The sequence below is a fragment of the Microcaecilia unicolor genome, chromosome 1 (genome assembly GCF_901765095.1).
Source record: "Microcaecilia unicolor chromosome 1, aMicUni1.1, whole genome shotgun sequence".
NCBI lineage: Eukaryota > Metazoa > Chordata > Amphibia > Gymnophiona > Siphonopidae > Microcaecilia > Microcaecilia unicolor.
This window is the reverse complement of record NC_044031.1, coordinates 464,733,220-464,757,846: the sequence shown is the minus strand read 5'-3', so window position 1 is coordinate 464,757,846 and position 24,627 is coordinate 464,733,220. Positions and strand designations below refer to the sequence as shown.

Genomic DNA, 24,627 nt, shown 5'->3' with positions numbered 1-24,627 from the left:
TCTGGGCAAGTCGCTTAACCCTCCATTCCTTGCCGCATTGAGCCTGTCATGAGTGGGAAAGAGCGGGGTACAAATGTAACAAAAATAAAATAAATAAATGTCCAGGTGCTTCCTATATGTTTTGTCTCTGTATTCATAGATTAATTATTTAATTAATTGATTGATTAATTCATTAAATATATAACCCATTTATCCAAACATCTAGGCGAGGTACAATAAAACATTCATTAAAAATAACACAAACAATACATAATCTTAGAAATCACAAACTGTAAAAACTCAGAACCCCCATCAGCCAAATGCCCTAGAAAATAGCCAGGTTGTTAGTAATTTATTGAACTGGGAAACAGATGCCGACCGACGCATAACCAATGGTAACGAATTCCACAAACGAGGACCAGCAATAAAAGAAACTCAACTATGAATTTCCTCCAAACGTACCAGATGAAAAGATGAAACGACCAATAAATTTTGGTTTTGAGACCGTAATGCTCGAGAAGGACAATAAGACTGCAAACTGCACACTAAGACCTCAGGAGCAACACCCTGCCGCGCTTGAAACACCAATAACAAAAGTTTAAATTCAATACGTTGCACCACAGGCAACCAATGCAACAACCTTAACTGAGGTGTAATATGCACCTCCTGACCCAACCTCAAAAGAACCCGTGCAGCAGAGTTCTGTGCAACCTGCAAGACCCGCAAAGTTGTACGCGGCAAACCGCACAACAAAACATTACAATAATCAAAAGAAGGTCACACATAACTCTGCAGCACAGTATGAAAATTCTCCACAGAAAAAAAATGTCCGAAGTCTAGATATCATCCGCAGTTTAAAGAGAATAACCTTAACCATAGCAGCCACCTGTGGTCTAAAAGGCTGCCTAGATTATAAGCTCTATAAAGCAGAGATGGTATTTTACCAGTAAGTGTACAACCTGTACACGTCTAAGTAGGAAAAGTCTTTAATTTTCTGTATTAATGTCATGTCCCCTACAACGCAAGCAGCGTCCTCGGGCTGTGCGGGGTCCTGTCGACACGCACACTTAACTGGCACAGCCCTGAGCCATGTGTGTGTAGGTCTTCTCTGGCTGCAGGCTCCTTGATTGCTTTGCTTCCACGCACCTGGGTCTGCTCTCTCTCTCTCTCTCTCTCTCTCTCTCTCTCTGCCTGGCTTCCAGGCTCCTTGACTGCTTTGCTTCCACGCACCTGTGTCTGCTTTCTCTCTGACTGGCTTCCCTTGCTTCTCTCCTATTCGTCTTCTGGTTCCTCCTTCCCCTGCTCTTGTCCTATGGCTGTTCTCCTTCTCCCTGCTGGTCCCTGCTGATGTCAGATGCCAGCACTTTATCAGCTGAGCTCTTCCTGGACTCCATGCTTCGGCTTCTACTTTGGTAGGTGTTACTTGCTCAGTAGTTTGCTTCTTCTCTACTTTGTCCCTCGTTGCTGACTTTGCCTATACCTGGATTTCTCTCTTGACCTGCTGCCTGCCTGGCCGATACGTTCACCACTCCACTTCCAGTCCTGCAGGCCGCCCGCACTTAGGGGCTCAACCTCTGGGGAATGCCGATCAGCGCAGGTGAAACCCGGGGTTGTCTCGCCGCCAAGAAAAACCTGGTCCGATTACCAGGCTCAGCAGCACTCTACTTGGTACAAGAACTCACAAGTCTGACAATTAACTTGTTGGTTTAAAAAAATAATAATAGTAGTAAGAGTCATGGAGGGGCATTTTCGATATGATGTCCAAATCCTATTTTGGACATTTTACAAGAAACATCCAAAAATCCAGTCCCAAACATAATCATATTCGAACCAGAAAAACAACTATTTTTGTTTTGAAAATCACCCTATTTTAGACATTTTTGTGCTCAGTGCTTCCTTCTTTAAGGACCATTTTCAAACAAAAAAACATCCAAGGGAAAATCACACAAAAACAAGCCATTGGGATGTCTGGGGGCCAACAGTCTTACTAGGCTGGCCATGCAGACATCCCCGCAGAACAGTGGTGCAACCTAGGGGGCACTGCAATGAACTTCACCTAAACCTGGATGCCCAGGCTCCACCATTGAATATCTGGGTCAATGCAGTCACCCGGAAATTAACCTGACACTGGCCAATATTCTGATTGGTTTGCAGATAAAGTTAGAACAGTCTTTTTACTGTCCTAACTTTATGTGTTTATTTACCTGGTTAGTGGACTGAATATTGTGAATAATTGGACAGTGCCACAATGATCAGAGACTGCCCAATTGAGTACCAAAGAATATTGGCAGGGCTTTTTTTGAGGGGGTACTTGGGGGTACTGAGTACCGGCACCTTTTCCATTGTCTGCTAAAATTGACCTGTGGTCTCCAACTTTTAATGAAAGAGCTCAGGCTCTACACACCAATTCTGCCTTGCCATAGATTCTGTAACTGGTTGCAGAAGGCCTGGCTATTGTGGGGTGGGTCCCTCAGTGATCACCCCACCCCTGAAAGGTGGCCTGGTATTTGAGTACTGGCACCTTTTTTGCTAGAAAAAACACACTGAATATTGGTAGCCAGCCCACTCTGTGTGGTTGGTTCAAACAGGCAGGAGCCTCCTCTGCTTGCTTGGCTGAATATTGACTCCTTAGACTGTAAGCCCTCCAGAGACAGGGAAATCATTACTATATCTGAATGTAACTCATCTTGAGCTACAACTAGAAAAGGTAAGAGTGAGATCCAAATCCTTTCCCCTAAAACGATATCTTTGTTTACCTATCTGAAACCCCACCTAACAGAAGGAAAAGAAGAAATCTTTGGTTAAAGTGATGTTAGGAAACAGAATAACTTTATGGATATAATAAACTGTCTGAGGCAGTGGCGTGACCTCTCCCCCTTAGTAGTTATGCCACTGATTTTTCAGTAGAAAATGAAGTGCATTTCAATTTTCATTTCTCCAGTGTGGCAGTACTTGCCGAGTTTAACTTCTTGGGATTCCCAGTTCCATTTTGGTGTTCATATTTCTAATCTGCGATTCCTTGTTCTGTATTTGGTGAAGGTCTGTATGTGTTTTGTGTGTGAAGAAGTCATTTAAGGTTTTTTTATGTCTGGTAGTAATGATGGTCCCAAGAAACAGCAAGGCAAACGATCCGCAAACTCCAACAAGGAAGACAGAAAAGCAGATCAGGAGTAGATATATATGAATTTTATTATTGATGTTTCATACAAAAATATTGCCCAACACAGGCCGTGTTTCACCCAGCAGGGCTGTGTCAGGGGCTACTGAATATACTGTATTGTAGAATGCTTGTGTAAAGGTTTGCTATAATTAAGGTCGTTCCTCATTAGTAGGATTACAACCAATGCTGTTTTTTCATGATTCTGGTGAAGTTATTCAACATCAATTGATGGAATAAACTTGAACCTTGGTAGCAGGGGCGTATCTGCGTGGGGCCTCAGGGGCCTGGGCCCCCGCAGATTTCGCCCTGGCCCCCCCCTACCGCTGCCAACCCTCCCCCTCCGTTGCTCGCCTACCTTCGCTGGCGGGGGACCCCAACCCCCGCCAGCCGAGGTCCGCGTCCTCCTGCCGCTGCCGCTGCCGCTGCCGGCTGCCTTTGGTCCTTTCATTTTTCCATTGAAGCTGGCGCCGACGAAAGTTTCTTTTGAATCTGACGTCGCTGCACGTTGTACGTGCAGGACGTCAGACTCAGAAATTGTTTCTGAGTCTGACGTCCTGCACGTACAACGTGCAACGTGCAGCGACGTCAGATTCAAAAGAAACTTTTTCGTCGTCGGCGGCGCCAGCTTCAATGGAAAAATGAAAGGACCAAAGGCAGCCGGCAGCGGCAGGAGGACGCGGACCTCGGCTGGCGGGGGTTGGGGTCCCCCGCCAGCGAAGGTAGGCGAGCAACGGAGGGGGAGGGTTGGCAATGGCAGCGGCTGGGGGGAGGGGGATCGGCAATGGCGGCGGCGGCGGCGGGGGGGCTATAATGTGCCCCCTCACTCTGGCCCTGGCCCCCCCTACCGCCGCAGGTCAGATACGCCCCTGCTTGGTAGTAATGATGGGTAAGGAAATCGAGGGAGGGGCAGTGAAGAGAGGGGATTGGGGGCCCTCTCCTTAATTTCTGCCCTGAGCCCCAGCATGTCTAACACCGGCCCTGACTATAAGACATGTTATAACATAACTTAACACTTAGAAGCAAGCTCAGGGCAAGGCAGAAAGCCTTTGGGGGCACAATTGGTGTCCAAGGTCCAGCAACAGAGGAGGCTCCTGGGAGCACAATCAGTGCTCAGAGCCTGGAGATGATGGAAGCTCCTGGGAGCATGATCGGCACTTGGAGCCTGGCAGAGGCAGAGGCTCCTGGGAGCACAATCAGTGCTCAAAGCTCAGCCACAGAGGATGGCCAAGCCAGACTGACTCAGCCTCTCGTGGGACATCCAGCAGTCACAGGTCCAGAGTGTTCCAGCAGGAAGGCAAGATCTGAGGGACACTGTGGGGATGGTCAAGGGGAAAGACTCAGTGAAGGAGCAAGGGGACGCAGGTAATTTTACCACTCCAATAAAAAGACTTAATAAAGGAACAGGGAGAGGTGATTAAAGCTGCCACTTTGATAAAAAGACTAACTGGTTCCAAGTGCTTTGTTGCTTATTGAACACCATGTTAGGTTTATTTAAAAAAAACTTGATATACCACCAAATAGCAAAAAAAAGGAGCTAAGTGGTTTACATAAAATTATACAATAAAATAAACTAGAAAAGAACTCCATTATAAATAGGACGGAAGACGACCATACATAATAACAATGCACACTTCAAACCTGCAAGCTGTGTACCAAGAACCACATCGTTAACCATTCACTCAGAAGACTTAATAAAGTTGATTACCAAACTGCATCTCATTAGTAAATGTCTAAATGCTTTTATATTGTTGTGACTAGTTCAATAAACTGTTTAATATTTCAGGCAGCCTTGTTCACAGTGGTCTTTTTGAATTTTCTGGGGAGAAAGGAGGTAAATCCCACATGCCAACACATTTCTTCCCCAGGTGGAGGCACCTGGCGCCATTTATTCCAGGACACAAATGAGACGTCCCAAGGGAGAATCCACTCAGGTAGACCCCAGACTCAGGAACGCTCACAAGGGGGTGTTACATATCACATCACTATGTACATACTCAACTTGTTGTTTTAGTCCTTTCTTCTCCTGGCAGGTCTGTGGCTGCTTTTCCTACAACTGATGTGAACTTCAATCAGGGGTGTAGCCAGACATCGGCGGGAGGAGAGTCCAGAGCCCGAGATGAGGGGGCACATTTTAGCCCCCCCCCCGCCATTTTTACCCCACCGCCACCACCACTTTTGATCCCCCCCTGGCTAGGGTTACCATTTTGTGTCCTCTGAAAAAGAGGACACATGTCACGCCCCCTACCCCGCCCCCGCCACGCCTCATACCACGCCCCCGCCACGCCCCCTTCGGGTCCTCGTTCCGCCCCTCTATTCCCCGCCCCGTCACATGGTTCCCCCCCTCACTTACTATCTAGCCCTGGTGGTCTAGTAGGGTCTTCTCTTCGGGGCAGGAAAGAGCCCCCTCTTTCCTGCCCGGAGCGCTGCCTGTCCTTGCCTGCTGCATCCTCCTCAGTCTGGCTGGAGATTCAAAATGGCCACCGAGAGTTGAAGTGGCCTCGCGAGAGTTCAACTCTCGGCGGCCATTTTGAATCCCCAGCCAGACCGAGGAGGATGATAGACAGGGGAGGCAGCGCTCCAGGCAGGAAAGAGGGGGCTCTTTCCTGCCTCGAAGACGTCACTAGACCGCCAGGGAACATGGTAAGGAAGGGGAGGGGACGGGAGTAGGGTTACCACGGCGCCGATCGCCCGCCCACACGCACGCGCCTGCCCGCACCCGCGCCGACGTTTGTCCAGAAATCCGGACAAACGTGGGTGCAGGCAAAATCCGCCGGACGCCCCGGACATGCCCTCAAAAAGAGGACATGTCCGGGGAAATCCGGACGAATGGTAACCCTACCCCTGGCGCCAACCCTTTTGACCCCCCCCCTTCCCGCTACCACCAACCTTCCCCCGTCGCTGTCGGGTACCTTTGCTGGTGGGGGTCCCCAACCCCCACCAGCCGAAGTCCTCTTCTCTGGCGCGGCCGCGTTGCTGATCTGCAAGGCTTCTGTTTCTGAGTCTGACGTCCTGCACGGGGAGGGTTGGAGGCGGGGGGGGGAGGCAAGGGCCAAATCTACAGGGGCTCATGCCCCCGTGGCCCCACGTAGCTACGCCCCTGACTTCAATGTGAAAAAGAACAGAACTGAACATAACTTGCAGAATGGAAGTAACCCAAAGTTTGGAACAACAGCCTGAGACCCAGGTAACCAAGAGTTCAAACCCTACTGACACTTCTTGTGATTTTGGGCAAGTCACTTAACTCTCCATTGCCTCAGGTACAAGCTTAGATTGTAAGCCCCCAGGGACAGGGAAATTACCTACTACACCTAAACATATCTCACCTTGAGCTATAACTGAAAAAGATATGAGCCGAATTCTTTCCCACAAGGGACATGTGTAACAAGGGAGCTAAAAAAAAAAAGAGAGGGGTGGCTGAGTTCTGACGGAGGGAATGACTGGAAGAATCAGGAGGGCCAGCAAAGAGGGCTGCAAATAATCTAAATGTCAGGTAAAGAATGCATGGAAGACAGCACAGCATGCATCTGTGAAAAGAAAGGAGCACATTTATTGACCTGGTGACTCAGAGAAATGCAGAGTTCTGATCTATGAGGAATGAAAGACCAGCAAGGATCAAAAGATATCACAGAGGTTCCTTGCAGAGTTAGAGAATGATAAAGTCATGTGACAAACTCTAGTGCCTAGATTACTGTGAAATTTGTAGAAATGCTTTTGCAATGATTCAAAAGTGAAAAAGACAAGAGAAAAGCCTATTTCTGTTTTCTGCTAACACGTCTATAAATATGGGGGGGAAAAAAAGAATAAAGTATTCTGGCAGCTCCAACAAAAAAACACATCCAATACACATCTGGCATTCGATTCTGAGTTCAAGCCCTACCCTCAGCTGTTTCTTCATGTGCAAAGACGAAGGCCCATGAAAAGAGATCTGGATAAAATGAGAATAAGATCAATACTCTGATAAGAAATCTTGACAACTACACAGTTCTCCATAAAGACCATCTGGCGTGTTTTTTGTTTGTTTGTTTGTTTAAGCACTGCAGAGCTCTTTTTAAAGTGGAAGTACTACCTGGGAGTTTGTTTTTAGGGTGACTTTGCTTGTTTTGCTTGTATACCCTAGTTAGTCTGATGAGCATCAGGGCAAGTTACATTAAGTAAATTTAAGGATTTGTATGTAGGGTCAAGGTCGGGACCAATTTACACCAGAAGGCCAATTGGCACAGTAATACACTCACTCAGCACTCAACTTTTATTTAATAAGTTAGTCCAGGCCAGAAGTTGCAGTCCTGAATCGAAAAGTTAACTTCAACTTGGATGGAAAAAACTTTGGGGTCAATATTCAAAGTGATTTAAGCAGGTATGAGAGTCTCCTGTCTGCTTAAATCTCTTCGAGCCAGCTATCCATCGCTAGATCAGCGGCACATAATCAGTCATTGCTACTGAGTATCATCACTACCTGACCATTTTGCAACCAGGCCACACAGGGGCATTACAGGGGAGGAGCCAGGAGTTATGCAGGTGTCAGCAATATTTAGTGCCAATGCCAGCATAGCTAACCAGGCAAATATAGCAGTCCTAACTTGCCCAGTTAGCTATGCCGGTGCTGACACTGGATATCGTCCAGCGCCTAAATAACTTCTGGGTACCAGCCTGAAACTGCTTGTGCTCTCCCTTCCCTACTTCCCCCATGAAGAACAAAGACCTCTTCTTTCATCCCACTCAGGGCCCACTCAGGAAGCCTGCCACCCCCCTACTTCTCTTAGCCCCCCTCCCCTGGGCCTACTAATGCAGTCATTAGTGATCCAGTGGTCTTTGGAGCAGGAGTGATGACCAGCTGCTCCTGCCCTTGTCAAACTTGTTGACGAGACCTCTAGGAGCAGTCTCGTGATCCTACTACAAAACTGCTGCTAGAGGTTGTGGCAGCCATTTTGACAAGGGAGCCAGCATGGGAAGGAGTGATTGGGCATTGCTCCTGTCCCAAAGACCACATGACCACCAATGGCTCCAATGGTAGGGGGGCCTACTAGGGGTGAGAGGCTTCCAAGAGAATCCTGGTTCATCAGGGGAGGAGGAAAGGACATAGCATTCCCTGAATATCAACCAGGATCTACATAAATGTCTTAAATGGATCCCAACTGAATATGGGCCAGAACCCAGCAGCAGAATATAGTCCAGCCAACCATGACTATTCAATGAGGTATTGAATATCAGGGCTTAATTCTGCCTTTGGCAGCATTTTTTTTTTTTAAATGCTCATCACCATTGGCTAAATATTGATTGAAGAACTAGAGGTCATGAGTTGAGGTTGCAGGGTGCGAGACTTAGGAGCAATATCAGAAAATACTTCATGGAAAGAGTGGTGGATACCTGGAATGCATGGAAGGTTGTGAAGGCAAAAATGGGCTTTGATGGCAACTCCAGCAGTTGGGAAGTAGAACCAGTGTCGGGCAAATTTCTAGAGTCTGTGCCCCAAAATTGGCAGGGAGAGAAAGAGATTAAGTATGCCAGCGTTTAATCTTGAAGAAGTGGAACCTGTGCAGAGTGCCAGGTTCAACTCTGGCCTCCCTGTTGGGTAGACTGGATGGACCATGCAGGTCTTGATCTGTCGACATTTACTATGTTATTGTGTTATATAGCTATACTGAAATTATCCCAATCAATAGTAGATAAAGTTATTTCAATCATTTTACAGTCTTCTGTAGTAGGTTTCCCTTATGAACGCTCTACCTTGGTAGAGGTTCTTGATAAAAGTCTTTGGCTGTGCTCTTTCTTGTCCCCTCCTCCAGAGGAGAGCTGCTCATAAGTCTCTGTTAGATAATGGGGATCTCTGAGCCTTCAAGTACAATGTCCTTGCAGGTGGTCCCTTCCCCAATGAGCATCCTGCCACTGGGGTTCTCTGTCCTTTTGTTTCTCCTTGGACCCCCACTGGTCCCCTCTTGTTTCTTCAGGCTTTATCTTGTTATTCTTTCTCCATTCTGCCTTGGTAAGATTTATAGTAGAGGGCCGATTCCTCATTACAGCTTCTCCGAGGGCAGATTCAGCAGCTGTGTAGGATCTACAGGAGCATCCTGAGCCAAAAATGTGCCCTATGTGGCATGTCCCCAAGAGCTCTTGCCCTGCCTACTACATCATTATGTGTCCCAGCAAACAAGGGAAGCCAATGGACAGGGCACAGTTTTGCCATATCCGTTACGGGGAAACCCCACTCCTCGTCTCTTCAGGCACTATGGCTGTGGTAGCCAGAGATCCTCTTTCCTCTCAGTAGATGTATAATAGTTAGGGAGGCAAGACCCTTGGTGAAGTTGTACAATGGCTGGGGAACTGGAACCAAAGACACAGCTACTCTCACTGGGCTTGGTTTATACCAACATAGTTTCCTTCCAAAGGATTTCTCCTCCTATCACTGTCAATCGCAGACAGGATATTCATCTCTGTGTTTCAGAAGCTGTGATAATATTTTAAGTCAAAAGGTCACCACCTTATACTGGTAGAGTCACTTTAGATCTCTGCAAAGCAGTTTTTAGCCAGCAGAACCCCCACACCCTCTATCAAGGCAAGCTTTAACTTCAACTGGAAAAAAAAAGAGAGGTTTTATAAGTCATCCACATCCTACCTCCATTTCTTCTTTTTCATAGTTGAAACCTGTACACATAGCCCTGTAGGCAAAGATTATTCACAGTATCTAAGTCAGCATCTGTGAGCCATGCCTCTACAATACAAAAGAAGTCCAGCTGAAAATATACAATTAAATCCAGGAATATTTCAAATTTATTCCTTACAGAATAACAATCATAAATAAAACTTTATAGGAAGAACTGGATCAATCAGAAGCAGAAGTTAACACGCACTGTGGAACTGACAAAACCCTATGTCGAGCCCCAGCCCAGGCAGCTACAAAACTAGTATTCTTAAAAGAATAAGGTTTAACACTATAGTTACCTCTCCCTAATACAACAGGAATATAACTAATATTCAAACGCACTTCCAATTCTCCATATTAGTGACCCATTGCCATTTTTCTTATTTAGCAGTACATTTATTAAATACTTCAATAAATCAAAAGATCAAACAATAAACTACAAGTAAAATCAAGAACAAGAGGCATAAACAAAGCATAAATGAAAATTTTCAGACACAAAAAACATCCAGTCTCCTCCACCCCATCATTCAAAAGCCAATAACTGACTAACCTGCTTATAATCGAACGAGAAAAACGCCCAAGTTCCGACCTAAATCGGGAGATGGACGTTTATCTCACAAAAACGAATAAAGCGGTATAATCGAAAGCCGATTTTTGGACGTTTTCAACTGCACTCCGTCGCGGATGCGGACAAAGTTGATGGGGGCGTGTCAGAGGTGTGGCGAAGGCGGAACTGGGGCGTGGTTATCTGCCGAACAAAGATGGGCGCATTTCACCGATAATGGGAAAAAAGTATGCGTTTTTAGCTACAATTTAGGACACTTTTCCTGGACCCTGTTTTTTCATGAATAAGGCCCCAAAAAGTGCCCTAAATGACCAGATTACCACCAGAGGGAATCGGGGATGACCTCCCCTGACTCCCCCAGTGGTCACTAACCCCCTCCCACCACAAAAAAATGATGTTTCACAACTTTTTATTTTCACCCTCAAATGTCATACCCAGCTCCCTGGCAGCAGTATGCAGGTCACTGGAGGAGTTGTTAGGGGGTGCAGTGGACTTCAGGCAGGTGGACCCAGGCCCATCCCCCCTACCTGTTACAATTGTGCTGCTTAATGCTTATTAGTCGTCCAACCCCCCCAAACCCACTGTACCCACATGTAGGTGCCCCCCTTCACCCCTTAGGGCTATAGTAATGGTGTAGACTTGTGGGCAGTGGGTTTTGAGGGGGATTTGGGGGGCTCAACACACAAGGGAAGGGTGCTATGCACCTGGGAGCTCTTTTACCTGTTTTTTTGGTTTTATAAAAGTGCCCCCTAGGGTGCCCGGTTGATGTCCTGGCATGTGAGGGGGACCAGTGCACTACGAATCCTGGCCCCTCCCATGAATAAATGTCTTGGATTTATTCGTTTTTGAGCTGGGTGCTTTCATTTTCCATTATCGCTGAAAAACAAAAACGCCCAGCTCACACATTGTTGAATAAAACATGGGCGTCTATTTTTTCCCAAAATACGGTTCGGTCCGCCCCTTCACGGACCCGTTCTTGGAGATAAACGCCCATGGAGATAGGCGTTTTCGTTCAATTATGCCCCTCCAAACATGTTTAGAATAGGTTTCATCTGTATTAGCTTTAACTAATGCTTAGAGCAGAAGTCTGAAAACCAGGGAAGCCAGGGTCCAAACCCCACTGCCACCCCTTGAGATCTTGGACAAGTCACTTAACCCTCCATTGCCTCAGGTACAAACAGATTGTAAGCCCTCCAAGGACAGGGAAAGAAACCTACTATAACTGAATGTAACTCACATTGAGCTAGAATTGAAAAAGGTGCGAGCTAAACCCAAATCAAAAATCCAGTACCAAGCATACTGTGAAGTAATTAAAAATCCCTACAAAAGTCACTCAGAACCTATAAACCATACCGTAACAGCACTAACTTCCAGGAGTCACACAAGAGCCTACCTAGGAAAGGGCAGCATCCTAAACACTGCAGTGGGCATTAGTACATCAATTCATCTATTAAAAAAATAAACAAGCCTAATTAGCATGGATTGATCCTACACAGATATTCAATGCTAACAGCTCCAGCGTACCAAGGGAGGGGAGTAGGGCAGTCCACCCCGGGTGCAGGCAACAAGGGGCTGTGTTGAGCAGTCACACGGCTGTCGGTTCTGCTGATTCCCTGCCCCCACTGATGTCAACTTCCTGTTCCAGGGCAGTGGACCGGCAGAGTAGGCAGCCGAGTGACTGCTCAGTGCACCCCTCTTGCTTGGAGTAGGGGGGTGCTTCGCCCTGGGTGGCAACTACGGAGGTACGTCACTGGCTAACAGAAAATCTGTTCTCTTTCACACATGCAGAACACAGACAGACTCTCACCAAGAAAATATCACAAAGTAAAAATAGAAATATATAATACAAAAATTATATTGAATCTCCAAAGAGCCTGACTCTGCACATAATGGAACAACCAGGGAAGAAGAAGCAGTGATGCATGCCTCCCCCCCTGCTGTGCAAAACATTAAGACAGCAGATGTAAATTTCAAATACTGACATATTCCAATCACCATATTACAAACAACAAATAAAACAAACAAGGAAAATAAAATGATGCCATTTTTAATGAACATAATACAATTTTTGACTAGCTTTCAAAGGCTAAAATCTCTTTCTTAGGTCAGGACAGGATACCACAACAGCAGTATACTGTCCCAACCTGAGGAAGGAGGCTTTGACCTCCAAAAGCAAGAAAACTAGACAAAAATGTATTTAGTCCAATAAAACGGTATCATCTTATTTTCTATTTTTTTCCTTTTTATTTAACCTTTAAAGTGGGCACATGGTTACCACATTACTTCATCCTAAAAAAAAAAAAAAATAACATTCTTTTTCTACCATTGTTGTCTGGCCACTTAAGTATTCTAACTATGTTGATCCCAGTCTCTGGTTACTATTTTCTGTCTTTTTTTCATTCTCTTTCCAAAGGTCTGTCATTTTTTTCTATCTGTCTTCTTCTCTTCCTCTATTACATCCAGCTCCAACACTTTATTCAAATTTTAAGTCATATTATCTAGTATGTCTCACGTTACTACATCTACCTACAGTTTTCCATCTCTTTTTTTCACCCTGACCCTCCCAATCTTCTTCCTCTTATTCCTCACTCTTTACATAATGCTTTGGTCTGTCCCCACCCACCCCTCCCCATGCTATCCAGCTTCTTTCTCTCTACCCTTATCATCCAGCATCTCCTCTCTCTGACACCTGCCATCCAGCAGCTTCTCTTTGTTACAACCTCCACCACCATCCAGCATCTCCTCCGTGGGTATGTGTCTCTCTCTCCCTCCTTCCATCTAGCATCTCCTCTGTTGTTCTCTCTCTCTCCTGCCACCCTTCATCTCCTCTCTTGTCTGTTTCCCACCATCCAGCATTACCCCCCTCTCTCTCTCTTTCTGCCCCTGGCATGCAGCACTTACCCTGTTATCTTCTCCCTTCTCCCTGCACCATTCAGCATTGCCAATGTATCCCTCTCCCCCTTGCAAATTGCCCCGTTTCTCTCTCTCTTATCTATCCAGAATTTTCTCATCTCTCTTCCCCCCAAACAGTATTACCTATCTTTCTCTCTCCCCCATGTAGTATTGCCTCTGTCTTTTTCTCTCTACTCCCCACCACACAGCCTTGCTTGTGTGTCTTTTTCTTTCTCCCCATGCCATCCAGCATGTCTTTCCACTCCCCCCCCCCAATCCAGAGTTACCCAGCTTGTCTATCTCTCTCCCCCTCACAATACAGCATTGTCTCTCTCCCTGCCCCCACTGCTCCTGTCTTTTTCCCTGCCCCCCCCACCCCCCACACTGTTCCTCCCTCTCTCTCTCTCTCTCCTGAGCCACCCACCTGCAGTCAGCAGTTTTTGTTCCTTCCCTCCTGTTACCATCTCATAAGAACATAAGTATTGCCATACTGGGACAAATCAAAGGTCTATCAAGCCCAGTATCCTGTTTCCAACAGTGGCCAATCCAGGTCACAAGTACCTGGCAAATCCCAACACAGTACAATACATTTTATGCTTCTTAGCCTAGAAATAAGCAGTGGATTTTACCAAGTCAATCTAAATAATGGCTTATGGACTTTTCTTTTAGGAAGCTATCCAAACCCTTTTTAAACCCCGGTAAGCTAACTGGCGAAGAATTCCAGGGGCCTGTGGTATTACACAGCAAAGCTATGTGTGACCATAGCTCTATGTACACTCTGGTTGCTTATTCTGGGCAGAACTTGCCTCCTGTTATAACTTCCTCTTTTGAAGGAGGCGGGACTAGTTCAAAAGAAGAAGCCACAGAGCCGCGGTCCCGCACATCTTTGCTGTATAATTAATACCGCGGGCCCGGCAGAGATGGTAACGTGAGGGAGAGAACAAAAACTTCTGAATTTCGGCAGGCAGCTTGGGGGGGGGGGCCCGCAATACCGGCAAGGCAACAGGGGAGGAAATCACAGTTTGGGCTGGGGAGTCTTAGTCTCCCCAAGCCTCTTATGCCAGGTACCTATGTACTGAATTATTTCTGAACAGATATAGCCAACTTGGTCAAGGTTCTAACTGTATCAGAAAACCCTGATATAAAAAGTACACACACGATAGGAATTTGGAGCTTTCAGTTCAAGCCAATCAATAGAAATCAAACAAAATAAAACATGGAAAAGAAAATAAGATGATACCTTTTTTATTGGACATAACTTAATACATTTCTTGATTAGCTTTCGAAGGTTGCCCTTCTTCCTCAGATCGGAAATAAGCAAATGTGCTAGCTGACAGTGTATATAAGTGAAAACATTCAAGCATTACTATGACAATCTGACAGGGTGGGAGGAGGGGGGTGGGTAGGAAGTATGCATGGGGACATCAAAGCATATCATTGATATTCTAACAGGGTGGGTGTGGATAGGTGAGGGGAGGGTGATCAACAGAGACATACAGCTTTATGGTTTATAATGGGCTAGGAACCCCAGATCCTTGTTAAGTCCTTTCTGTTGGGTGTTAAAATATTCAATCATTCTGACTTCAAAGGTCTTACGTTCTTGTATGGTTTTAAAGTTAGCTTTGAGGATTCTCACTGTGAAATCACTGTACAGTGTCCTGGTCCTGTAAAATGTTGACCAACAAGTGTGGGAACCCTGCTGGCACCAGTATTGTTCATATGATGTCTATGTAAATTGAATCTTGTCTTAAGCATCTGGCCTGTTTCTCCAATATAGCATCCTTCGTTACATTTTTTACACTGAATGATATATACCACATTGGAAGATGAGCAAGTGAAAGATCCCTTTATGTTGAATATCTTTCCTTTGTGGATGACTTTGGGGTCCTGTGAAATATTTTGGCATAGTTTGCAACTGGATAAATTACAGGGAAGTGTGCCCTTCTGTTCCTTTTCAGTCTGTGAAGGAAGTTTACTTCTGATTAGCTTGTGTTTTAAATTGGGTGGCTGTCGGAAGGCCAGTACTGGTGGGGATGGGAATATCTCTTTCAGTAATTCATCCTCCTGGAGTAGAGGTTGTAGATCTCTTATGATTTTCCTCAGTTTTTCCAGCTCTGGATTGTATGTCACTACAAGGGGGATTCTGTCTGTGGCTTTTTTTCTCCTTGTACTGTAGTAGATTCTCCCTGGGTGTTTTGAGGGAGGAGGCAATATTCTTGGAGATTATTTTGGGGTTGTAGCCTTTCTGTTTGAAGGATGCAGTCAGGCTTTTAAGGTGTCTGTCTCTGTCCCCTGGGTCAGAGCAGATACGGTGGTATCTTGTGGCTTGGCTGTAAATGATGGATCTTTTTGTATGTGAAGGATGGAAGCTGGAGTTGTGGAGGTAGCTGCATCTGTCTGTGGGTTTCTTGTATATAGATGTTTGTATACAGCCATCACTGATTGAGACCGTGGTGTCCAAAAAATTGACTTTTTCTGGGGAGTAGTCAATTTTGAATCTGATTGTAGGATGGTATGTATTGAATGCAGAATAAAATTGTTTCAGAGTTTCTTCACCCTCCGTCCAAATCATAAAAATGTCATCAATGTACCGGTAGTATTTTAGAGGTTTGGTCTGGTGTGTATTCAGAAATGTCTCTTCCAGCTCAGCCATAAAAAGGTTGGCATATTGGGGTGCTGTCCTGGTGCCCATCGCAGTGCCCATTATTTGCAGATAGATATCATTGTTAAAGTGGAAGTAGTTGTGAGTTAAAATGAATTTGATTAATTTTGTAATAGTTTCTGGTGAGTATTGATGGTCCAGTGTGGATTTTTTTAGGAGTCTTCCACATGCAGCTATGCCATCCGCATGTGGAATGTTGCTGTTCAAGCCAAAAAACCTTGAAAATCGCCTGTGCATCAATGCTCCAATGATATCATCTGGCAACCAGATAATGTCAGCAGCAGCTGTCTGTTTCCCCCCACTGCTAAAAAAAAGAAAAAAAAGCCAGAAGATAAAGCAAGGAATTTCTCACACAGAGGAATCAAGCAACACATCCAGAGAGGATGGCCAACCAAGGATGCCTGTAAAGCCAGCCTTTATTATAATTTAAGCACCAACAAAACATGGATCCATGACAAAGAAGACCCTATCGTCCTGTACCTATGCCCACTAGGATATAAAATCCTACATTGGACCAAAAATGGGAAAAGAGGCAGGGAAATTTCACTAATCTACAGATCCTTCTTCACGGCCAAAGCTTCTGAGGAATCTATAACGTCACATCTGGAAATTGCCTCATTCAAAATCAAGGGCCAAACCCTACACAACCAACTGTGCTGCAACCTATTCTACAGACCCCCAGGAAATAGGGAAACAAATCAAACAAACTTCATGAACTTCATCTCATGCGTAGTTAACCCCAATACCCTGCTAATAGGAGATATTAACCTACATCTAGAAGACCAGGGAACAAAACGTTCCAAAGAATGTGATAAATTCTTTCAACTATGAGACTTCCAACGACCACCAATGAAGTCAACCTACATCAAAGGACACACCATAGATCTACTAGCCTACAAATTCTCACAGGACAATGGCTTTAGAATACAGAACCCGGGATGGACAGATGTTCCTTGTTCTGATCACTTCAAACCAGATATGACCCTCTACTGGAAAGAAAACAAAACCCATCCAACACATTCACGAATACCATACAAATCATGTGGAAAGATTGATGCAACCAAATTCTGGACAGCAATATACGAAGATCAATGGTCGCCACCGACCAACACAGAACGATTCCTGTTAGAATGGAACAAAAGAAGTACTCACATACTGGACACAACAGCCCCTTTGAAAACAAAAACAGGACAGAAGCACAAAGCAGTACCATGGTATGATGGAGAATTAAAAACAGCTAAAACCCACAGCAGAAGACTAGAAAGAGCATGGACGAAAAATAAAAATGATACAAACAAAAATGCATGGAGGGGAGAACACAGAGGGTACAAAACCAAAATTAGACAGGCTAAAATAAAATACTTCCAAGAACACGTAGGCTCAGATTACAAAGACACAAAGAAACTATATAAACTTATAAATAACTTAATAAACACCAAACCAGTGACATCAACAAATGAAGAGCCCCAGTCAGCAAATGAACTTGCCAGATTCTTTGAAGATCCTTAACCTCAGGAAGAACTTAACACATGATGCCACAAGTCTCGAAGCCCACATAGATGAACTTGATCACCCCCAAGAAAAAGCACAAGCGGATAGGACATGGACCGCCTTCACACAACCCACGTAAAGAAATTTCTCTTCCGCCCATTGCATGCTAGACACCTGTCCCAATCACCTACTAAAAGCAGCAGCAGACCAATTCATAGACCAACTCACCTCCCATCTGAATTAAAATTAAATTAAAACACATGTTTCAGGAAGGCCGTTTCCCATGGGAGAAAGGCAACATACTGCTCACACCTATCCTGAAGCACACCAAAAAAACATCAAGGATACCTCGAACTACAGACCAGTGGCATCCACTTCTTTAACGATAAAAATAATGGAAGGTATAGTGGCCAACCAACTAACTGATTACATTGACAAATTCTCCATGCTACATGAATCACAGTCAGGCTTCAGATCACAACATAGCACTGAAACAGTACTAATCACACTTTTGGAAAACATCAAAAAGGAAATTACAAATGGAAAAAATATTCTTCTGCTTCAAGAGTACTCAATAAAATTGGCATCGGTGGGAAAGTCCTTGACTGGTTCCTAGGCTTCCTGACCACCAGGTCCTATCAAGTGAAGACAAATTCCTCTCAAGGATTCAACCCTCTCATGTATGCTGATGATGTATCAATCTACATCCCTTTAAAAAAAAATCTGCACAAAATCACGACCAGAATAACAGATGGCATAAACATAATGGAATCATGGGCAGCAACGTTCAAACTCAAACTGAACAAAGAAAAGACACACTGCACAGGCCCACCCATTCTTGGCTCAGGCTCACTCAGCTGCAGCACCACACTGCTCTTTTCCCCCCTCTCTTCCGCAGCATCCCGGCATCTGAACTCCTATTTCTGAACCCCTTTCTTCCCGGTATTGGTACAGGCGTCCTTGGAGCCTGCAGCAATTCATTCTCGCTGCTTACGCCAGCCCCGCAGGCTTCCATCTGCCACATTCTGCCAGACAGGAAACAGGCAGTGACGTCAGTGAAGGTGGGACATGGCAGATGGAAGCCTGCGGGGCAGGTGCAAGCAGCGAGAATGAATTGCTGCAGGCACTGAGGATGCCTGTAACGACAACAGGGAGGGAAGGGGTTCAAAGATAGGAGAGCAGATGCTGGGATGCTGTGGAGGAGAGGGAGAAGATGTGGGCTAGGTGAAAAAAAGTCTGTGTTCTTAAAAAATATCTCTGGGAAGATATTAGTGGTGTGGTGTGGTGTGGTGAGGTGTGGTGTGGTGTGGTGTGGTGGAAAGTGTGCATAGAAGGGCCCAATTTACTTCTGGGCCCATCCAAAATACTGAGTCTGGCTACGCCTCTGGGTCAGAGCAGTCTAGCAATCCAGAGCAGCTGGAGCTAGCACTTGAAAGCCTTAAGCCCATCCCCTCCCCTTATTTTGCTAAGTTGCTGCTGGGTTTTTTTTCAGCAACTAATAACTGCACTGCTTGCTTGACCAGGAAAACTGTAAGTACTGCAGCTATTACTCCTAACAAGCCTGGTCCCCAGCGGAATGTGTAAACTACTTTGACATCTAGAAAATCTGTAGCTCTCACAACCACAGACCACATGGAACACTTTTTAAGTTATTTTTAATTAAGCCATTAAAAAATGGAATGCCCCTAAAAATGTTCCCAAAATTTAATTGTGCAATGCACAAATACCCATATATGTAGAATTTAAGCAACCTCACAAAATTCCTAAACACTTAATTTTTTAATTTATAAACCCTAGAATTGGAAGCCCTAAACATTTCTTTCTGACAGTGATTATATCTAGACCAGACTCTACAATTAGGGCTACCAGGTCTGGAATTTAACTATCTACATAAACTTTCAGATTTCTGATCCTTTCCTTAGAGTCTTTCCTTTCTGTGTGCATATTTATGAAATCTCAAATATACGATTCAAGGCTTGTGTTGTTGGGGTTCTACCTGCTGCGGGGTACAGGTTACTTCCTCATAATTTCTTAGAAGCATAAAAAGCCATTTTATAGCTGAAGTTCTCTATGGTTTTGTTTTGTTGAAATGAGTGTTTTAGTGTATGATTAAACTTCATAACATGTAACAAAATTGGGCTTATTTTTGGGTTTGTTTTTGAACTGATATTGCTTGTTTTGGGCTTGTTTTTTACAGAGCTTACAATCTAATTAGGACAGACAAACAGGACAAACAAGAGATATGGGAATATTAAAGTGAGGATGATAAAATAAAGGTTCTGAACAAGTGAATAAGGGTTAGGAGCAGTGGTGTGCTGGAGCAGGCTCTCACAGGCTCACAAGAGCCGGTTGTTAAGTTTTTAAGAATTTTGGGAGCCAGTTGTTAAAATAGGGCCCTCCATGGCTACTTTAACAACTGGCTCCCAAAATGTGGGCTTGGGCCCCCTGCTGAATTATCTTTTACTTTGCTGGTGGGGATGCTGAGACCTGCCAGCCAAGTAAATAGACTACTGCTGCTCCCCGCTCCTTGTTTCCAGCTCTGAGCAGCAGGCTGGGACTTCTCGAGCATGTGAGAGAAGTTCCAGCATGCTGCTCAGAGCAAGACATTGGGCATGGTGGCAGTCCATTTATTGGCTGCCAGCAAAGGTATGCCTAGCATGCCCGCACAAAGAGAGGGAGGAGAGAGAGGCAAGTGTTGCTCCCCCCCCCCCCCCCCCACCACCACCCCTGGTCCTTCCAACTGCAGAGCTGGCTACGTCTGAAGAAAGAGCCTGTTGTTAAAAATTTACCAGCACACCCCTGGTTAGGAGTTAAAAGCAGCATCAAAAAGGTGGGCTTTTAGCTTAGATTTGAAGACGGCCAGAGATGGAGCTTGACGTACCGGCTCAGGAAGTCTATTCCAGGCATATGGTGCAGCAAGATAAAAGGAACGGAGTCTGGAGTTAGCAGTGGAGGAGAAGGGTGCAGATAAGAGAGATTTACCCAGTGAACAGAGTTCCCGGGGAGGAATGTAGGGAGAGATGAGAGTGGAGAGGTACTGAGGAGCTGCAGAGTGAATGCACTTAAGTGTATGCTCTCTTCTGAAATGGGGACTATACATGTAGATTTTGGTTCTGCCCAAGTCACATTCCTAACCACACCCTCTCCAAAGGACATCACACGATGTGATACCCGCAAGTGAGCTTTCTCCGGAGTAGCCCCCACATTCTAGAATGCACTCCCTGAAAAAATAATGAGATTAGTGAAGAATGCATTCAAATACCTTGTTCAATTTCATTACCAAAAAAAGATTTTTAATAAAAACTTACTTCACAACAGTATGCCTTAGACTTGCTATGCTGCCAAAGCCTTCAAAATGGCACCCAGATTTGACTGAGATGCCAACAGCAAGCTAGCCAGTCATCAACTAGAGACTAGTCAGTTGATCTTTTAAAGGTCCATCAGTCAGAAAAACACTTTCCAATTTATATAAACATTCAACCCCAAGGGCTCCAAAGTATTCAACCAGCGTTTTCCCTGTTGTAGCAACCTGCTCGATCGATTGCCACCTCTTGTACTCTATAGTACTCAGTCAATAACAAAATGTATTCCCCTTCTCCAAGCAATGTGGAACTATCGGTGCTTCCAACTTTTTTTGATTCAAACTTGAGTGAAGTCATTTATAGATTTACCCTCTTAAAAAGGGGGTGGACCTGTATAATCTTCTAGTAGTTCCTAACGATTCAAGCAACTGCTGTACTTCCAGAAGTGAATTTCAAAACACAAGTTTGTGACCTATCCTTCTCTGCAGTCCCCATTCTGTTTTGCAAAAATAAATCACAATTATTATATCTGGCCCTCTTATAAGCCCTTCTTAATACTTTATCAGGATATTCCCAGGTTGTCAATTTCAAGGCCAGAACCTTTGATTGATGTTTGAAATCTATAACTTTTGTGCAGATCTGTCAATATCTTAACATTTGTGAATAGGGCAAACTTTCCTTCAAACGGAGAGGATGAAAGCTGTTACAGTTTGAAGGTTATATTTGGCAGTGTATCAAGTATAATAAATAAATATGCATACACTGGAAGCAATACATGCAAGCATACCTCAATCATGCTCATTAGGGCTATTCTAAAAACTGACTAATTGGCTGTTCGTGAGGATAGATTTGAGAATTGATGGAAGAGTTTAACTGATTAGGGCAGGAAGAATGACAAATTAAAGGGAGGCGTATCATTCTACCTCCCCAGCACAAACAAGTGAATGAAAGTAATGGAGCAATTCTCAAAGCCTGGAAATCTGTGCATGCACTTGAAAATGACAGAAGGATAAGGAAGTAGCATCTCTCATATCTCATCCTTTAGACCTCTGGACAGTTCTGTGTTTCACTGTTAACAAACCGGGCAAATTAAGTGGGCTACTACATAAGTACATAAGTAATGCCATACTGGGAAAAGACCAAGGGTCCATCGAGCCCAGCATCCTGTCCACGACAGCGGCCAATCCAGGCCAAGGGCACCTGGCAAGCTTCCCAAATGTACAAACATTCTATACATGTTATTCCTGGAAATTTGGATTTTTCCAAGTCCGTTTAGTAGCGGTTTATGGACTTGTCCTTTAGGAATCCGTCCAACCCCTTTTTAAACTCTGCTAAGCTAACCGCCTTCACCACTTTCTCCGGCAACGAATTCCAGAGTTTAATTACACGTTGGGTGAAGAAACATTTTCTCCGATTTGTTTTAAATTTACTACACTGTAGTTTCATCGCATGCCCCCTAGTCCTAGTATTTTTGGAAAGCGTGAACAGACGCTTCACATCCACCTGTTCCACTCCACTCATTATTTTATATACCTCTATCATGTCTCCTCTCAGCCGTCTCTTCTCCAAGCTGTATAGCCCTAGCCTCCTTAGTCTTTCTTCATAGGGAAGTCGTCCCATCCCCGCTATCATTTTAGTCGCCCTTCGCTGCACCTTTTCCAGTTCTACTATATCTTTCTTGAGATGCGGCGACCAGAATTGAACACAATACTCAAGGTGCGGTCGCACCATGGAGCGATACAACGGCATTATAACATCCTCACACCTGTTTTCCATACCTTTCCTAATAATACCCAACATTCTATTCGCTTTCTTAGCTGCAGCAGCACACTGAGCAGAAGGTTTCAGCGTATTATCGACGACGACACCCAGATCCCTTTCTTGGTCCGTAACTCCTAACGTGGAACCTTGCATGACGTAGCTAGGAGTTACTAGCCCAAGGTGGTTATTTTAGAAGTCCTATACATTATTTATTAGGATTATTTACCGCCTTTTTGAAGGAATTCACTCAAGGCAGTGTACAGCAACAATAAGTCAAACATAAGCACTAGACAATTACAGCAGTAAAAATATTCAAACAACAGCAGAAGGTATGGCATAGTATACTACATTATAATGCCAGCACAATACACAATAAAACATTTTAGTAGACAGTATAGGGTGTAAGCAATTCCCACATGGCAAATGAGAAGAAGCCCATAGGAACTGAATGGGTTTTCTCTCATTTGCAGAACCAAGAATCAGTAGCACAGCTTTGTAAAAGAAGCCCATAGATAGATAAGATAGAGTACCGGGAGTAAGAAAATAAGGGACTAGTTAAAGAGAGTTGCTTGAACATTATCTTGGTTAGAGTAGGAGTGGAGGAGTGGCCCAATGGTTAGTGCAGCAGCTTTGATCCTGATAACCTGGGTTCAATTCCCACTGCAGCTCCTTGTGACCTTGGGCAAGTCACTTAACCCTTCATTGCCCCAGGTACAAAAACTTAGATTGTGAGCCCTCTACAGACAGAGAAAGTACCTGCATATAATGTGCACAGCGCTGCGTATGTCTAGTAGCTCTATATAAATTAGTAGTAGTAGTAGTGGATAAATCTGTCCTGCTATAATATGTGTAGCTGGTGTCATAAGCAAAGTATTATGGGTATATAACAGCCCCATGAATGAGATAGGACCGCAGACACCACCATCTTATGTAGATATTGGAGTCTGGCAGGTCAGGCCTCAGTTTATCCTTGGTCTCTGAGGGCTATACCCATTAATTGAAAACTTTAATCTACTTTACTCTTTGGGGGTTTTTTTTGGCTGTTCACTAGTTTTTATTTGTATTAGATTACGGAATTAGGGGGAACAGCCCATACTGTTTTTTTCACAGTCATTTACTTCTTCCATAAAAAGGCCTGGTTGAGGAGTCAAGCTTTCAACTGCATCCTGAGGTAGTCTTCCTGCACTGCTTGGCCAGTAAAACCTGTGGTAATGCTTTCTGCATCAGCCCCTCTATTCTGCATCCTACCTAAATCCAGATTTGCAGAGGTGGAACCCCTGGACGTCCTCTACAAATTCTCTTTTGGAGGGTTGACAAATTTCGATAATGCACAACTATATTGGTATCCAAACCCATCTTTATTAAGGGCCCTGTTTACTAAGCTGCGCTAGAGGCATGCTAATGTTTTTAGCGCACACTTAGTATTAGCGCATACTAACCGTGTAGATGGCCATAACATTCCTATGGGCATCTACACAGTTAGTGCGCGCTAATTTTTAGCACGTCCTAAAAACGCAAGTGCATCTTAGTAAACAGGACCTCATTTTTCATAAATTAAGAGGAAAGGATCCTTGTTTCAAAGATGCATTGATCATCCTAAGTAGTCGTGGTGTCAGTTCTTTACTCCTTATAGTCCAAAGTAGCTAGAGTGTCAAGCCTTTAACAGTGGCTTGCTCAGGTAGATTCTAAGCCCTCAGGAAACAGAAAAATACCTACAGTATCTAAATGTAATTTACACCTTGAGCAACAACCAGTGGTGTGCTGGAGCTGGCTCGTAAGAGCCGGTTGTTAATTTTTTAAAGATCTTGCGAGCCGGTTGTTCAGCACAGCGAGCCGGCTCCGTTAAACGAGGTAAGCATGGCAGGAGGGCGCCACAAGCTATGCTTACCTCGTTTACCTCACCTCCCACCACTGCCTTCATTTGCCTGCGTCGCCCTCATTTGCCTGCCCTCGTTTGCCTGCACCACCCAGCGATTCTCCTCTCTCCCCTGATTGCCTCCGTCGAAGCGGCCACGTCATTGAAAGCTCTGCCCGTCTCTAGCCTTCCCTTCAAGTTCATTCCCTCAGAGTCCCACCCTTGCAGAAAGAGGAAATGGCGTCAGAAGGCGGGACTCTGAGGGAACAAACTCATGAAGGGAAGGCTAGAGACGACGGGCAGGGCTTTCAATGATGTGGCCG

The 24,627-nt window shown here is 44.8% G+C and overlaps 1 protein-coding gene across 2 annotated transcripts in view; it reads right to left on the bottom strand.

The window, feature by feature from the left end:
• The window catches only part of RAB31 (RAB31, member RAS oncogene family), a 123,343-nt gene that overhangs the window by 41,923 nt on the left and 56,793 nt on the right, over positions 1-24,627 (bottom strand). The gene's annotated exons all lie outside the window — the stretch shown is intronic.